The 18758-nt window shown below is 40.1% G+C and overlaps 1 protein-coding gene across 2 annotated transcripts in view; it reads left to right on the forward strand.

Annotated features, from left to right (window-relative positions):
• The window catches only part of ANK2 (ankyrin 2), a 338318-nt gene that overhangs the window by 17319 nt on the left and 302241 nt on the right, over nt 1–18758 (forward strand). Inside the window, exon 1 of one of the 2 annotated variants that reach the window (XM_048508924.1) lies at nt 11381–11555. The exons of the other annotated variant lie outside the window; for it this stretch is intronic. The gene's annotated coding sequence lies outside the window, so the exon portion shown is untranslated. Of the gene's footprint in view, nt 1–11380; nt 11556–18758 lie in introns of those variants that run through there. 2 annotated transcript variants of the gene reach the window in all.

Raw genomic sequence — 18758 nt, forward strand, 5'->3', positions numbered from 1 at the left:
GCAGGTGCATTCTAATCTGGAGGAACCAGGTTTGATTCCCCACTCTGCCACTTGAGCTGTAGAGGCTTATCTGGGGAATTCAGATTAGCTTGTACACTCCCACACACACCAGCTAGGTGACCTTGGGCTAGTCACAGCTTTTTGGAGCTCTGTCAGCCCCACCCACCTCACAGGGGGGAAGGGCAAGGAGATTGTAAGCCCCTTTGAGTCTCCTACAGGAGAGAAAGGGGGGATATAAATCCAAACTCCTCCTCCTCCTCCTCCTCCTCCTCTTCTTCTTCTTCTTCTTCTTCTTCTTCTTCTTCTTCTTCTTCTTCTTCTTCTTCTTCTTCTTCTTCTTCTTCTTCTTCTTCTTCTTCTTCTTCTTCTTCTTCTTCTTCTTCTTCTTCGAGTTACAGAATCATTGAATTACATTGAAATATAGTTCATAGTCTGATTAGTTCATTTTAATATTTAGAAATATTTAATATCATGTAATATTTATGTTGTCCAAGCAATGGGATATGTCATTGAAATTCATACCTGCTCCCTCTATAGATCTTAAGTTGTAATGGGTAGCCCAATCTGGTGCAGGGGGGTGGGTGCACAGACTTTGGAAATTAGTTAAGGCTCTTGCCAGTTTGTGTGCCCACCTCACTAGGACAGGTGGCAAATGCGCCGGCAGAGGGGGCAAAGAGGGTGGCCAGCAGGCACTGCGCCCAATCCAGAAGCAGGCTGAGGCCTCAGAGCTGCACCGACCTAAACTTGGCTGTCAGCGCAGCTAGGGGCTTTCCTGGGGATGGAGCCGATCGTAGTTTGCTTCCACCAAGCATTCAGTCAAGGAACACCCCTGGCATAACCCTCAGATTTAAGTCTGTTTGGGGCTATGGAGGACTGTCAGGCAGTCAGCGTTTTTCTGTTTTTCACTGCCTCCCTATAACGCCTGGAAAGCATCTGGATGCAGTGCAGCAGCAGCAACACCATTTTTGACTGCCAGAGCGCTCTAGATTGGGCTGTTATTCAGCAAGAAAAAAAGGTTTCAAGTATACTGAACATCACAGTGACTTTTCAGCAAAGAACTGAATAAAGTGTCTTTGTTGAAAAAATAAAAAGAGGAAGCAAAATAATGTTATGAATATATCTGCAAAGTGCATAGAAAGGAATTGTATGTGAAATATAAATCATCCTCGGTATATTTCATTTTGAGTTTATTTACTTTGCTCCATAAACATAAGTTTAAAGTTGTCCAAAGGCCAAATACAAAGATAAATCAACATTTAGCTTGTTAAAATTTAACATAACAGTATTCTAAGGTATGTGATGACCTCTGGGCACCATTGAAAATGTCTATGATATATTGTCTCCCTGTGGTATAAACTAAAATTGTGCCCAGTTCACTGAATATCCAAATAAGTCTCCCGAGGTGTTACTCATATTCATTAATGCAGGAATGGAAGATTGAAGTTCCAAAATAAATAATAAAAGATCATCTGCCTAAAGAATAATGTTAAATTCCAAAGCATTATGTACAAAGCCATGAATATTATTATTTTGTATTATGGCACAAGCCAGATGTTCATGAGATAAATGAAAACCTGGAGAAGAAAGAGGGCAACACCCTCTAGTAACCCTTTCAAGAGGGAATAATGTAGAAAATATGTCATTGATCAGCACCCTGGGTCTGGGAGATGAATAACAAATTCTAATCCACTTCAAAAATTCATGAGGACAACTGATTTTAGCCAGTGCATCAAAAATAAATTTCCAGTATATTTCGTCAAAAGCTTTTGCAGCCTCAAATGAGAAATAATACGAGGAGCATATTGATTTGAAAAAGCATTGTATGTATGCTGCTGAATGGCCATAACTTAAAAATGTACAGATGCTTATTCATTTAGAACATTTTTAAATGCTGCGTTGTCTGAGAACGTGCTCAAGGTTGGTTCTATACAGGCAAAATTAATGCTTAGAACAGTACGACTCTGTGATATTTCATATAGATCCTGGAGGGCTTGTGAATAATGGATACCAGCTTTGAAGTCATTCAAGAGGAGAAATGCCATAAGATGGTCCTCATGTGTTAATGCTGTACGTGTAAAAATGTTTGAAATCTTCATATGTATTTGACATATAGTGAAATCAGACAGGTATGTTTGCTATGAAACCTACCTCATATGGAGCACTTGGGGCATATGTTCAATGTTAGATCTCATCTGTGCAGGTTATCTCATTTGTTATATATATCTCAGCAGCGATGACTCAGGCAGAACAATATTATAGTGCTTCAGTCAATGGAACCATTCCATCTGCTTCTAAGTGCTTTTTAATCTCATTTACCTGATATTTGCCAGAGGAAATGTTTTGTAGGGAAGAAAACAGTATGCTGATTCATACTTTACATACAGTACTGATTTGACTCTGCCAGGGTGTGTTACACAGCTCATTTCTAGGGCTTTACTAATAGTTGAGTGCTAAGCATAACTGCAGCCTTCTCACAGTGCAGCATGAAGTATACTTTTCTGGGAGTAAGTCTCATTGAACAGACCTGGGTGAGATTGCAAGGAGCACTGCTTAGGTTTGTTCTCCAAATCTATTGAAGTTGATAGGGTTGTGAAAGGTATAGTCAGTGGTGTGATTCAAAAAATTTAGCAACCGGTTCCAGTGGTGGGATTCAAATAATTTAACAACTGGTTGTTTACAAGCACCATTTTAACAACCGGTTCTGCCGAAGTGGTGCAAACCTGCTAAATCCCACCACTGGGCATAGTTCTGTTCAGAATTTCACTATCATATGATCAGAACCTCCTTTTGCATCTGCAAGTGGTGACTGCATCGGGCCAAGCTTCCCTCCTCTGTGCCCCTCTGTCCACACTGCTCTGCTTCAGCCTCCTCTTGGTAGCCACCCCCCACATATCTACATAAAATGGTGACTGAGTCACACTCTCCAACTGCCCCCCCCCTTGTGATCAGGATGTTATACCCCTATTGATAACTCCAAAATCATGTTAGCCTTTTATGTTGCTGCATCACACTGATTGCTCATATTTTAACTTACTATTCACCCATATCCCAAGATCTTGTTCTCACACACACTACTCAGTAGAATATCCTCCATCAGGAATGGGGGAGAGAAGAGGGAGAAGGAAAGAGAATGGGAGAAGACAGACAAAGGAGAGAATGGAGAGAAAGGGGGCAGGAAGTAGAGCTTGGGGGCAGGGTGTGAAATGTTAACCACATTTCTGCCCCCACCGCCCCACCAAAAACCTATGGTTGCTTTAAAATGAATCTTAATTTGGTTCCAGGCAGCTCTGTGGCTGGGATTAGATTGGGGGTGGGGAAAAGGCCAGGGAAAGAATGCTCTCCTTGGCTTGTCCCTGCCCTAGTCTCTTCCTAGCCACAGCGCTGTTCGTTTAGAAGTAAGTTAAGCTTAATTTGAAAGCAATCACACAGTTTTTTAATGGTGAGGAACCAGGCAACTGGTTCCTCCCCGCCTTACCTTCACTCTGCTCCCAATGCCAATTTGAGCTGGGGAACCTGCTGGGTGCTCACCAACTGAGGCAGCCAAGCATCCTTTCCCAGGGCCCAGCCTGACAAAGTCACTTTTACGTTCTATCTGGCCCTTGTAACAAATGAGTTTGACACCTCACCTTAAAAGATTGAGAAAAGCAGGGTATAAAAATGAAGTCCTCGTCTTCTTCTGCTTCTTCTTCATTTGGTTGTGGCTAACACCTTGATTTAAGCCTTGATATTAAAAAACTGCTTAACTGTGTGCCGTTTTTTAAAAGTTGTTACCATGTGGTTTGAGTTAAAGAAGGATGTTGACCTTTCTTGCAGGAGGTTCTGTAGTGCTGATTCTTCCAGTGAGAGTTGCCTACCTTTATGTGTAGCCTGGATATTGCCCTCTTTTGTAATTGATGTTTAGACTCTAGAGATTAGCTTCCTTGGAAGAAGTGGCTACTTTGGAGACTGGAGCTTTGTATCTTTCGGAGGTCTTTCTCCTCAGAAAGGGAGTTAGAAAGAGTTACTCTGCTATCTCCAAAAGAGCCAGCAGAGGGCATCTAGGTCCATCTATGTTTGGACATAGTTTGCAGTCCTGACTCTTTAGTGGGTAGGAGAGAAGGTGCATGTTGAGCAAAAAGAAAATTGGAGAAACAAAAACAGGAGACAATACAATGTGCAGAAAAGTAGGTACAGAATGAACCTAACATGCTTATTTTAAATAAAACCTGAGAGTCCCCATCTGTCTTTGTTCTGAGTTGGTCCCAAATGCCAGCCACTGGAAATGGTAACGATATAAAATGGATTTGTGCCTTCTTTCATCTCAAGGATGGAAATCTAATAATTCTTCTACTGATTGCTAATCATTCTTCTACTGATACATTTCCATTGACTTCACTGAAGAGTGTCGATAGATAGATAATGTATTACGTTCATTGACAGTCATACAACCAGTTTTACAGAAGCACCATATTTCAATTTAAAACAAATTACATACCTGTATATTCCTTCTGAAAACAAAAGAGATTAAAATGTCAGAATAAGACTATAAAACAGTACTTACTCAAGTCTGTTTCAAAATTTGGAAGTTAATTTTAACAATCAGTATGGTGGACTTTATATACTAATTCACAGAACTTTGCAATTTGCATAGTAACCAGTGGGGTTTTTTTTGTTACTGAAGGGTATGTAATAAGGTGTTTTGTGTGTGTGCTGAACCAGCCCTGCTGACTTTTCAACAGTATTTGTAGCTTGGAATAGGTTTCTTTCTGTGGCATATGGTAACTTTTCTGTGGGGATGATCAACTTTGAATTTAGTACTAAATCACTGGACAAATGTAGGAGCAAATCCAGTGCAAAAATGTTCTTAAATTGAGCTGTTGCATCACCAGTGATAATAAAGAATAAAACATGGACCTCAGAGTTCCATGCTATGAATGGCATTTTTGCAATCCAAAACGCATTTCAGATCTGCTTTAGTATTCATTTAGTTCACAGGAGTCAAACTTGCTCGGCCCTCCAGATGTTCATGAACTACCGTTCCCATCAGCCCTTGCCAGTATAGCCAATGCTCATGTTGGGAGGGACTGATGGGAATTATAGTTCATGAACATCTGGAGGGCCACGAGTTTTTCTCCTAAGTGTGGCTTGAGGCAGTTTACATTATTATTTTCCTTCTTTTAATCGTCACAGTGAACCTATGAGGTTGGTTGGCTGCGAGTGTATGAGTAGCTCAAGGTCACTGTGATGGACAGGAGGCTGTTCTGCTCCTGAAGGGAAAATCAGCCACTCAGATAAGCCCATGGGAGTGCTGGTACAATGAGGTACAGTATAGGAGGAGATGGGATATAACCGTGTTGCACTAGCCCCTGTTCTTCAATATTCCTTCACAGGCCAATGGTGGAAAATTGGCAGGGGTAGAAGGACTGTTGCTGTAGGGTTGACATATGACATCACTTCTGGCAGAAAACCAGAAGTGATGTCACTATGTTGTAACGATGCTTAAGAATTTCTCCAGAATTAGCTATCCCAACATGATGATATCACTTGTGGTGCTGTGCCAGATGTCAGCACAAGTGTTCCTGCTCCCCGGCACCTCCTGGGTTGTTGCTTGTTGTGGATGGAACCAGTGGTGGGATTCAGCAGATTCACACCACTTTGGCAGAACCGGTTGTTAAAATGGTGCTTGTAAACAACCAGTTGTTAAATCATTTGAATCCCACCACTGGATGGAACCCTAGGTATAACTCCCTTGCCCAGATGCTCCATTTTTGATTGTAATATACCTCAACACTCACTTTCTTTACACGTGGATTGTTAGTCTTCTACAGTACACAAGGATTTTCCTTATATTATATTATTTATGCACTTATCCTATTTTTTGGTTACCAAATACCTGCATGTGCTACGTTGCATATGGTGGTTTAACACTGCCATCCTTTGCAGAGGTACAGCTTTCTATGACACTTTAATTAATCAGAAAGCGGTCAACCAGCTCCCTCTCTAGGAAATCCACAAGTGTAATGACTGTGACAGCCTCCTTCCGCCTGTACTCCCCAACAGCTGATATGAAGAGGCATACTGCCTCTGGGACTAGAGGGAGTAGATATCCATCATAACTGGCAGCCATTGATAGTACAATTGATAGCTTCATAGTCCATGAATTTGTCTACTCCTCTTTTAAAGCTTTCCAACTCAAAGTACTTACAAAGGTGTAACTTCTTAGGATGGTACCTCTTGCTGGCCCTGTATGATCGGAATGCTTTCTCCTGTCTAAAAATTTTTTGGAGGATTCCTCAGCCAGGTAGTACAATCTGTGGATGTTGGTACAATCCTAATTTGATGGTGAGCGGGGGTGTGTGTGTGTCAAAGTTTGAAAATGTGTTGTTTCTTGAAAGCAATTAATAATTAAACAAGTCAGACTAATCAAAATTAAATATAAATGCTAGCCCAAATTGAAAAAAAAGTTTTATATCCTCAAAAAAATTTGTAGTGCAGGCTACTAATTGGCCATTTTTGCAATAATCTCAAAGTCTGATGATGCTTGTTCAAAGTCATAGAAGAAGTCTGAGGTTATAATAGTAGAATATGTTTCCTGTTTAAAATACAGGCACAATGTACGGTCGTCATTAATAAAATTAAAATTTTTAATTACATGCTGTGTGATTGTTTCTGTTCTGCCCCAGTTTTTCAGCTGTGCATTTGTTGCCTTTTCTAATGGGTGGCGACACACAACTCACGCTGACCTTTGAGGTGATATGAATGGACTTCGACAGTCATTGATCTTCAGCTACTGTTATTGACCATCAAATGGCTGGATGGGTTGGATGTCTTTACAAGATTTTATTCCTCACACTTTGCATTGTGAACATTTCTATATAAACTGGCAGCTCTCTTTGCACTTGCAAGCACATTCAGGGCGAATTCATCCACACAAATGAGTTTGCCAGTCCAGCTCAGGACTGTGTGTTCCCCTTCCCTGTTTTATTTCACTTCTTTGAACAATCACAATCCGACATTATGTTTGTGGGGTGGAAAAAAAGCAACTCTCAAGATTTATTGTGTTGCTGCTTGAAGTTTCTGCTTCCAAAGAAAAGGGGCTTTCTTTTAGCTGTATTCAACAAACTCCCTTTCTCACCGGAACTATGCCAGAAGATGGCATTGCTGTGTGCCGATTCCTCATCTCCATTGCAACGAGTCATTAAGAGTGAGTGGAAAGGCTGTACTTTGAAAGTCCATTAGTGTGAGTCAGGCTAACAGGAAATGAATTTGCTTTCATATTTCAAGGACAATCCCATTAAAGGCTCCAAGATTTGCAAGATTGTTGGATGAAGTTTTTTTGTGTGTGTGTATTTTATTATTGGTACGGGAACAAAAAGCTCATATTATGAGATACAGTTTAGTTCTTCCTAAGCTTTAAAAGTGACAAGTAACATTTTCCTCCTTTACAGAAAGGCCCTGGAGTCTTCTGCCTGCCCTAACCTGAGTCCGTGTGAATGTGATCACAGGGATTTTATCAAAAGTCTTAAAGGGCGTGGTGATATATCAGTCTTGGAATACCTAAAATTCAGAGCACAGACGCCTCACTCCACTGCAATCTACGTGCAGGTGCGACAATTTGGCCTCTGTAATCCCAAGAGATGTTAATTAAACTTGGAAGAGTGGCAGCGCAGGCACAAATGACTTGGCATACAATTACATTCCTGTCTCCTGTTGCTGTCTGGGTCTACAATGCCATAAGAGGCAGCCAAGGTCCTGCTTCTGACGCCTGAAATATTTTTGTTCCAATGGCAATTGCTGCTGCAAGTGTATTCTTGAACTTTTTGTAGCTACAATAAAACAAAAAGACTCCAGAGTGAATTGGTGTTGTTCTCTGCATAATTACATTTTCTAGCAATTTAATTATTGGTGTCCAAGAGAATGCTTTGAATCCTTGGAGTTTAGTTATGCCTTTAAAAAAATATGCATTTTGTTTATATCATCATCAAATTATGAAACTGTGTAAGTATTACTAGGCATTCAACATACCACAAATACCATCCCAACCTGATTTAAAAAGTTCAGTTAACATAAATGAAAATAATTTGTCAAGTTTACTAATAAAAGGAGCGTTTAAAAATAAATAACAGTCTTTACTATTCTTCAAAATTTTATCAGGGAAGAGGATTGAGGGATCTCTGTTTATATATTCAGGCAGTTCTGAAAATGATCTATCCTGTGTGCTTATCTATCATATGTCTCTAAAGAAAGACATCTAGAAGTAGCTGTAGACTCCAGATGTGATTCACAACAATCCTAGACTGATGATTTTATTCATCTTGTAACTAGTCAATAAAAATAATACAAACTTTATGTATAAACTGTTGTGACCTTCAGTTATCCTATTCATTAATTCATTTAATTTAAAACAAAGCAAAAAAATAATCTATGGCTTGTAATTGAAGTTTGAACTAAATGTGATTGATTGGGTATTCTCATGTATTTTTTCATATTTTTATCTGACTTTGCTGCTCTCTGTAACTCGATTCCCCAGTCCAGGCTTTGTCTTCTGATAGAACTAGTCTGGGAGAGAAGTTCTTCAGACAATGGGGCCCAGTAATATGAGGAGAAAAAAGAGTAGCATTTCAGTGTGGAATAGGTGACCTTGTCAATAAATGTGTTCGACTCCTCCTTGTAATGTATGGTTTGGCTCTGCAGGTGGAGTGTTGCATACAAGTTGTCACCTTGAGCAGGTTCTAAAGATCTGGGGTATGAATGATCTAAATAAATAATTAATAAATTCAGTTGCTTTTATGTAGTGTACTGATGGAGAAGGTCGTAACCTAAAGCTTTCATGATCATTAAATCTTGAGCAGATTCCAGGCTTAACACCTCTATTCATGAGCTGTGGGCACTTTTGGAATTTTGAGCGTGAGTTGTGAGCATCATGAAAAGAATGACTTCTGTGGGAAGGTTTGAGGCCAGTCACGAAACGTTGGTGAGTTCCGAAAAACCTTAGAAAATTCTGTGCTAAGCATCTTATTATGATGAAGGCAACTGCATTCAAAGAAGTGCTCTTGCGGATGCAAAGGTGATGCCTTCTAGACTCTTCTGAAGCACCTCTTGATCCCATGAGGTGGAAGCAAGCCAAAATTAGTTTCTGCTTTGAGGAAATGATGCTTTGTGGAAGAGGAAAGTGGGTGCCAGAAAACACATTGAGCGGTGCCAAAGCACTCTTGGCCACTACATTGGGGATTAATTCTACAATGTAGACAAGTCAGGTCATTCATTATCTTCTCAGTGGCATTACACACTTGAAGTGTGTTCCAAGCTTTCCATTTTCAGAAAAAACGGTACGTACTAATTTTTAAGCCAAAGCTCATCATGAGAATCTCAAATCATGGGGACTTAAAGAAAATTCTGTAGCAAGAACTGGGATTTAGTATCAGTTCACTGAGAAGACAGTCCAGGCTCTTTGGCCCATGCCATCTTTTACTTGAACTGAGTGTGCACCTACAGTGAACTCTAAACTCTTCCACAGCTGCACAGTGCATGGGAAAGCATGGCAATAGTATTCTGTAAGCTATTGTTCAAAGACATTTCTCAGCCATTGCTTACATGGTAGTTGATAAATAATTAATAAGCTTCCAGGGACCTCTAGAATTCCATATAACACAATTTGGAAGTCATTAGAACCCCTTGTTACCTGACTCCATAGTTAATACATTCCCACTGTGTTGTTCTATATCTTCAGTTCATTGCAGCCCTACATAAACATCAGTCTTGTTTGCTCATACATTCCTGATTATCCAAATGTTTTGGATGTCCTCCAGGGCACTTGGCTATGTATGATCTATTTTTCCAGAAAATCTTCCAATCCTGCTGTTATTAAAAATGGATATACTTTTAATATGAACAAGAGACGATGATATGACTAAGCTCTATTATGCAAAAGTGTTTTGATAAACTTTGGTGGAATTTTGCTTGCTGGGAAACCTGACGTATGGAGCCAGTGTGATATAGTGGTTAGAGGTCAGACTGTGACCAGGGAGACCTTCACAATCTCTGCTTTTCTGTTCAGCTACCTGGGTGACTAAAGGCCTTCAGCCCAGCCTACTTGATAGGGTCTCTGAGAGCAGAAAGTTGATGTGGGAACCACGTACATGTTACCTTGAGCTCTTGGAGGAAGGATGGGATGCTAGTGGATAGTTGGAATCAGTGCTGTCCAGTCCAGTTTTCACTGAGTGTTCTGTTTAGACTGTTTTGAGTATTTATATCATTTACTTTTGAGGATAAGTCTGCTGCTCATTTGAATAGAAATCAAAATACAATGGTAGAGCAGTGTTCTGCCCCTTAGCCATTTATCTAGATGGATGACCTTTTATTTTTTTTTGTAGCTCTATCTTTGACATCTTTGACATTTTTTGTACCTCTGCTACCCCCCATGGTTTCCCTGATCATACAGACAAAGATGCATTCATAAGAACTAATCAGCACTTTTACAGTTGCTTCCCAAATTTTTACAGGGATGGCTGTTGACTAAATATTGAATATTGAAAACCCTGAGTCAATAGCTATCCCTTTAAAGATTAGAGTAGCATATACATCCTTGTCTGTATGTGAGACTTACTTGAAGCTGTGCAGGGGTGTTATTGAGACACAGCCCCTTCAATGTATATGTTGTCGATGTAGTCAACACATACTGTCTGAGACTGCTAGCTGCATTGTGCTCAAATATTTGCTTGTTTGGTTATTCTAGTGGTACCCCCCCCCCCCTTTGTGTTGTGTACTCCACCTGGAGATTAGCAACTCTACCTATGTGGGCACCCGGCACCATTAGTCAGTTGTGGCTTGATGGCACCCAGCTAAGGCTTAAAATGAGGAAACTGTGCATGGGGAGAAGAGCTTCCCCCTTTCCTAACATTTGTATTCCAGTTTATATGGCTCTTCCTCTCTGGCTACCTTTTCAGGGTTGAACGACATATCTAGGATCAGTGTGGAGTCTTGGTCAGCTTTTTGACTTCAATTTGGGAAAGTTTCATATCCCATATTCCCAGTCAGCCATCCAGCTCCCTTAGGTAGCCTTGGATCAGCAACTATTTTCTGCTATTTCAAGATGTTCAGTGTATTACACTTAAATACTCCATGGAAACAATGAATATATCCCTAAAATTACTTGACACTCTCTCTCCTTTCCTCTCTATCTCTCAATGCGAATAAATAAAATCATGATTAATGTATGCCTTATAATTTGCCCTTCCCAAAACTGAAATCATTGGGTAAGGGAAGCAATCTAAACTGCTTTCTTGTTCAGACTGGCTGCTAATTCCCAGATGCCAAGCGTAAATGTGTTTGATCGGAGCCAGAGCCACTGGCTTGTCAGAAGCTGGTGTTTCATCCAGGAGGCGTTGTTTCGTTCAAGAGGAAATCATACAGTGCTGTGTGGCTGACAGGGACCGGCCAGCAGCAAACACATGGATTACAGTAAAAGAGCTGTAACAGAAGAGTCTACTATCACCGATCTAGGTTTGCAAGAGAGCCTGAAGGCTTTTCTCTACAGGAGGTGTCGGGGTGCAGAGGCAGAACGGCTGGAGCTGGCAGTAAGTGACTATTTTGTTTTTCAGGAAGAGGCACAGACTTGAGAGACTCATTAGATGTGCCTCATCTGTTATAGTGAAGAATGGCAAGTATGCCTTTTGCTTTTAGAATTTGCAGTGTCCATGTGGCTCACCTTGAGTTGCTATTCCACAGGTCCTTCTTCTTAGCATTGTTGCAGCTGAATTTAGCTTATGGTGGTCACCGGATGATTTCTGAATTTGCTAAGGGACTTCTCTGGTCTTTTGATGGATTTCCTGAAACTCTGATTGTGTGCGGTTTTTAAAAAATACTGGTCTATGATTGCAGTAAACTGACTGATTGACTTTTGTTTTGGGAAGTCTGTGTCTGGGATTTGCTTTGGGATTATGCTGCAGAGCAGGTGGGATGAGGTGTATGATGAAGACTGGACCATTTTATAACGGAAAATAACATTGCCACAGTTCCTTTCTTTATGTAATGAAGTGGTGAAAGGGAAGAGAGAAAAAAGTGAATTTATTAGCTAATGCCTTCTTACAGAGGGTAGTAATACAAATACATTATTTGTTGGAGTGGGCAGTACTTTTAGATGGAGAGTGCTGCAACACGCTGTCCTCGATTTAAGAATATCTCACAATGTACTGTGTACCAGTGAGCATTAACCATGCTACCTTGAGATTACTGCATCCCATTTTATACTGAAGAAGTGTTTTTTAATTCATGAAATGGGCAAAAAACCCCGGAAGGCTAATTGCATTTTTTGCATTTATCACGTTTATAAGTAATGTTTGTAACCTGAGCAACAGTGGTGTAGCGCCCATGGGACCAGGGCTGCAATGCTCTGGGCAGAGGTGTGGTCGGACCGTGGTGGGACGTGGCGGGGGTGGGTGCCACCGCCGCAGGAGCGCAGGTTGCGTGCGTGCCCCGGGCGCAGTTTCTTCTCACTCAGCCCCTGGGCATAGTTCGTTCGTGGTGTTGTTGGTTCCTGCAGGTTCCTGCTGCTTGTGTCTTTTCATAGTAATGGAAAAGTAACTTGGCCTCTGATTTCTAAACAATTTGAATTAATTTATTAAACTTTTCTAATCATACTAACAGAAAATGACTACATTGCTTATTGAGAACATATTGTTCTCTGCTGTAAGTATGACAAAGTTTGGGTATTGTGGGTTTTCTGGGCTGTGTGACCTTTAGAAGCAAAAACTACCAGACCATGGACATACAGTCTGCAAACCCAAACCACCTAGTTGATTCCAGCCTTGAAAGCTTTTGACAGTACATGGCAAAGTTTGTCAGATAATGTCTTCTAACAGATAGCATTTGCCACTGACACTTGTTATAAAGGACAGACTTTTGTTTGGGCCAGAACGACTCACTGGAAAATACATAACAAATGTTTTCAGTTGTGCACAACGAAGTCAGTTTGCATACAAATCTGAAGAACGCCAACAATATAATGAATATGTGTTTATCTAAAACCATTGAAGGGTAAATGTGAAAAACTGTCTTTAGTCAATATTGATCTGTGGTCTTAAGCATCACATAAGAATTCAAAAACATACTTAAAACACACACACACAGACACAGATTTCCTTCTTCAGTTCCCTTAATTTGTCAATTGGATTTTAAAGATACCGTTATTTATTAGTTTTTTATTCTGATCTTCCCTCTTCCAACAGTGGATATCTTAATTACTGCCCTGTGATGCAGTTTCATTTGAGAGTGTGTGACGGGGGCAAGGTTGCTCACTGAGCTTCATGGATCTCAGATTTTCCTGGTCACAGTCCAACACCCCATCCACTACATGGCATTTTTTACAATGGGATAAGGCTTTTAATAGATATATATGAGAAAAACAGCTGGACCTCCAAACATTACTTACAAGCAGTGGTAGGATCCAAAAATTTTAGTTAAAGGTTCCCATGGTGGTGGGATTCAAACTGTGGTGTAGCGCCAATGGGGCTGGGCGGGGCACATCGAGGGGCAGGGCATTCCTGGGCGGGGCTGTGGTAAGCACGCAGCTGCTGCTCCGGTCCATGGGCGGGAAACGAATGCACGCAGGCGCAGGCTGCCACGCACGCTGGTGCACCTCCTGCTAGACTGCTTCAAGTTCTGTGCGCTACTGCTGAGAGGAGGGGCGTAACTAAGGCAAAAATCATGTGGCAAAATCACCAATTAGTTACCCCCTCTCGGCACACACAAATAATTAGTAACCTACTCTCAGAAATCTGTGAGAACCTGCTGGATCCCACCTCTGCTTACAAGCCACACATGGATAAAGATCAGTGGTGCTCTTCCTTGGTTTTCATCTGTGTGTCTAAAATTTCAGTCTGCCTGTGATAACATCAAGTATCTGAGAGGAGAGAAAATGCAAGCAGTTCTCTTATGTTGTGCAAACAAGACAAGAGATTTAAATTAATACTAATGTGTCCTGTCCACTGTTTGAGCCAAAAGCTTTTCAGGGTTATTACAACATACCAGGCAACCAGCTCATCCCCTCCAATGTCTCAATGACATTTAAATTATGGATTGTCTCTTTGTAATCATCTGCAGACCCAATAGTCTGATGCTACTTCCCCCTCCCCCTCACCTTTGTGGTAAAACAGATTAAATTTGGACTATAACTTCTGAATGATATGGGGGTGAGGATAATATAACAGTGGATTAGACAATTATTTTAGAAAAAATGGCAGGCGTTTTTACTGTCCCTAGGGCGCTGTTTTCCGCTCGTGCGGAAACAGTCTATGACATTATACCCCTTTTGAGATTTCTTCCCAAACCTTTGCAGGCTTCACCCCCAAATTTCCAGAAATCTTCCAACCTGAAGTTGTTAACTGTAATGGAAAGGCTCAGGGGATGGGACTTGTGGATTTAATTAAGGATGTCTTACCTGCCTCCTATACCCCTGTTTCCCCGAAAATAAGACAGTGTCTTTAATTAATTTTTGCTCTCAAAGATATGCTTTGTCTTATTTTCAGGGGATGTCTTATTTTTCCGCTCCACAACTGCATGCTCTGGTCGACAGGCATGCTTCCAAACAAAAACTTCGCTACGTCTTACTTTCGGGGGATGCTTTATATTTAGCACTTCAGCAAAATCTCTACTACGTCTTATTTTCAGGGGATGTCTTATTTTCGGGGAAACAGAGTATCTCATGCACTGTCCTAAAGACCTTTTGAGATAATAGTTTCAGGTATGGAATTAACCATCCTTGTTTCCCTCTGAGAAACAAGCCACTGGCTTTACCTTGTTACGCAGTTATATCCTTCTCTTACCTGATACAGTCCTGCAAGCTGTTATTTGCGAGAGTCCTTTTTTAGTTTTATCCAAGTATCGTTATTATGATTCTTTAGTTATCTTACCTGAACAATAATCCTTGCAACCTGTTTGAGAAGAACGGAAAACTACCACAGGATCTTCTTAGCAATGTTCATGTGCATTTCAACAGACCATGCAATATTGCTGTGACACCTGGATGCACTCATCATTTGCATTGAGCAGCCCATATCATGCTGAAAGCAGCACGCCTTGTTGTATGTTCTTTTTAGCACAGCTGTCTGTCCGCCGGCACTAAGTCTGTGTACACCCTGCAGCATTGCAGAAGATAGTGGGAAGCTGGCCAAGCTGGAAGGAGAATTTGATTCTCATTCCACATCTAGTATAAAGGCCTCTATATAGTCAAATGTGGTCTCCTGGTAGCTGACAAGTTTAGCAGTTTGGTCAGACTGGCTCTAGGTGAAAATAGTTATAGCAGTTATGTTGCCAATTAGATTTTGAAAAACAAAACTCCAGGTGGTATTTAGCTGTGTGTGCAGCCTCTGGAACATATTTGCTTGTTGATAAGATGCATGTAAGTAGCTTTCCGTTTCCATAAAAATGAAACAGTGAGGCATCCAAAAAATAGTCACATGAAATGAAAACATTATTAGGACTGTTACCATAAGTGCTGTTCTAATAAAACACCATATTTAAAGATGATTTATACTTTAAACCACTTTGTTAATTTTTAGCAGTTTTATTATTTGTAAAATATGAATTTATTATGCATGAGTAGAATATTAGACTAATACCACCGTGGTTCTCTTGCAAAAAGATGAAGCAGCTGTTTGGACTCCATAAGCTAAAACACCTGTTATGTTGAACTGAAAGCTGAGGTTCATATGCAAGGCTTGGACTCATTTACTCTGCAGCTGGAATTTATATGAGCACTCATATAAAGTAAGTTGTCTGTATCATACAGAGGGGGCTTAGATCTTCCTCCAGGTCATTTTCCCAACCTGAAACAAATGTACCAGTAAAGACATTACTAATTTAATCTTTAGCATTAACACAGAAGACATAGTGAAAGGGCAAAAATATTTGAGGAATTTGTAAGTCATGTTTCCCCTTTATCAAGATAAGAGAACTAAAGGGCAGTGCTTGTATTCCAAATCCTTGACCATCATGGTTGCTGAAATCACGTAAAAATCACATCAGTGAGTCCACAATGTTCATCATAAACCAATCCTTGACAGGATATGATTTCTTTGTCACTACAAGTGGTCACCCATCCATTACTTTAAAAAACGGAAAGAATAATGTAGCCAATTACTATCCAGTCTCCTGTCTGTCCTTTCTGGACAAGATGGCAGAGTGCTTACAGGACATGTCTTCCTTGACTCAACTGCTAAACCACCTTTCAGTTTGGCTTCAGGCTATGCTGAAGGATAGAGGTGATGCTGGGGGCTTTAGATGACGATCTCCGTTTGAATATAGACAAGGGACTTCCCTCTGTTGTTCTTACTGAATATGTCAGCAACCCTTGATGCTGTAGCCAAGCCATCTTGTTGAGACTTTTGGAAGCAGTGTTAGGAATTAAGCCTTGTGCTTTGGATAGGTTTAAATAATTTATTGTGGATAGGACTTGGAAGGTTGCTGTTGGAGACCAGTTGTCATGAGTCTTGAATTTGTCCTGTGGTGGTATTAGTCCTCATACTGTTTAAACTCTATATAAAGCCCTCAGAAGTAATCATTCATAGTACTGGAGTTGGTTGTCATCTATATGCTGATGACACTCAGATCTATATTGCTATCTAAATCAACTGGTGAAGCTGTAGAGATCCCGAGTTACTGCCTGTCTGCTATGTTTAACATGGTTTAGGTTGAACAAGTTGAAACTGATCCTGACTAGAGATGGTGCAGGTTGGTCAAGTTAAGATCCTGAAAGACATTGTGCTTTTCATATTTGATGGGATCCAGCTGACACTTGCTGACTCATTTAGAAGTCTAGAACTTACACCAGATGAATCATTGCTACTGGAGAGGCATCTATTAAACAATACTTTGCTTTGTTTACATTTGGCTTCCCTACCTTGACTTGACTGATCTGGCCATGTGAATTCATGCCACTGTAACTACAGGGCTAGACTATTATAAGGCACTCTATTTGGGCTTCTTCTATCATCAATAAAGTCAATTAGAAAACTCTAGTTGTTACAGAGTGTCATAGCTCAGTTGCTATTGGGAGCTGGGTGGAGCATATACATCACACCAATTCTGCAGTCTGTTGATTACTGCTTGAATTGAGGGTTTGGATGTACCCCTCCCCCAACAATTTCTGTTATTTCACAAAAATGTGCAAAACCATAAAGTTTAGGAGGGCATTTTTATAAAGGGATTTTTGCAAAGGGATTTGAACTGTAGCATAATAGGAGAGCTCAGGAGAACACTTTTTAAAGAGAATATAATTATGTATAATGCACTGTTTATTGTATATGTCACTTTGCTTTTGCTTTTGTGTTTATAATCTACTTTTAGAAATCAGAAACAATGCAAACAAAAAGCTGTAACTCATGAGAATCAGAAACAATGCAAACAAAAAGCTGTAACTCATGAGTTACAGATTTTTGTTTGCATTGTTTCTGATTTCTGTAATCCTAGTCCTATTGTGTTATTTATTGGATGTTTTATATTGTTTGATTTGTTTTTTAACTTTTTTGTAATTGGTTCTGAATCTCAGTGGGAAAGGTGGGCTACACATGAAGTAAATTAAATTCAAATTAAGTAATCCTGTGTACAAGTAAATTGTGAGAGTCCCGTTATGGGAATTAGACCTGAATAAAACATGCACTAAAGTGGGTTGAAAATGTAAAATATTCAATGATTTTAAAATCTACTGCCATGCTGAATATTAATCACACAGAGTTTTTTTAGAGGCAACCCTGCACAACACGCCTTCATCACTTTTATTTAGAAGTAAAGTTGCAGAGAGCATATAATTCCCAAACTTTTCTTATTTAACTTTGTATTAGATCTTCCCATCTGCATTTTATTCCTTTTAAAACAGCTGTAGAGATTTTCAGATTTTTCTTCTAAAATAAAAAGTTAAATAGTTTATACACAACCAATATAAGACATATATTTAGGAGCTGTATTATAAAACAATCATGTTGCTGTTTGCTTTTAAAAGGGAAAAAGTGACCTCTAAAAAAAGGAAGGAGGTTGTTCTCAATCCTTTCAGTTTCATTATAATTCAGGTGTGGTCAGTCAAACACTTAAGGTTACTATTTATGCTCTTTGAAGTGCTCCTTCCCAGGGCAGAACCTCAGGTTGCTGGAATACTTATGACTTTTCTTATGACATAGTGTAGTTGAAAAGGATAATAGCTTCCTTCTTTTGTATGAATACTGAGGACTTTGTTGTGCCTTGCCTTGGGTGATGGATAACTCTTATATTTTGTGTGTGTGTGTGCACTGTTTGGAATGAATGCCTTTTTTTGTTTAACATTCCTGTTCCTGTCTCTTGTGCTACACATGTTTTAGCGTAGTTGCATTCCCCATGCAACTCATGGACTAAGTTAATGAAACATGCAGGACACATAGTAAATCTTGCTGCTTTAGGGAAATTTTGAAGAGAAAACATACTGAAAAGATAATTAGCTCACCAGGGTGAAAATAGTTAAGGATCCATGACTCTGTAATTGATTGAGAAGGTAAAAGGTTTTTAGAAATGTTGAGGTTGCTTTCAGGCACTAGATACAAATGGAGAATTGTTTGTGATGGGTGCAAACTTGGCTTATTGCCCCGTTAGAGCACTTTCTCCTTTTCCCCTTATGGCCTAACATAAATAACTAGCGTCAAAGGCTTTCATGGCCGGATTCAATTGGTTGTGGTCGGTTTTCCGGGCTGTGTGGCCGTGGTCTGGTAGATCTTGAAATTGCACTGAGGTACACAAGGAGTTTTTTTCCCCTCTGT

Source organism: Sphaerodactylus townsendi, linkage group LG10, assembly GCF_021028975.2.
Source record: "Sphaerodactylus townsendi isolate TG3544 linkage group LG10, MPM_Stown_v2.3, whole genome shotgun sequence".
Classification (NCBI taxonomy): Eukaryota; Metazoa; Chordata; class Lepidosauria; order Squamata; family Sphaerodactylidae; genus Sphaerodactylus; species Sphaerodactylus townsendi.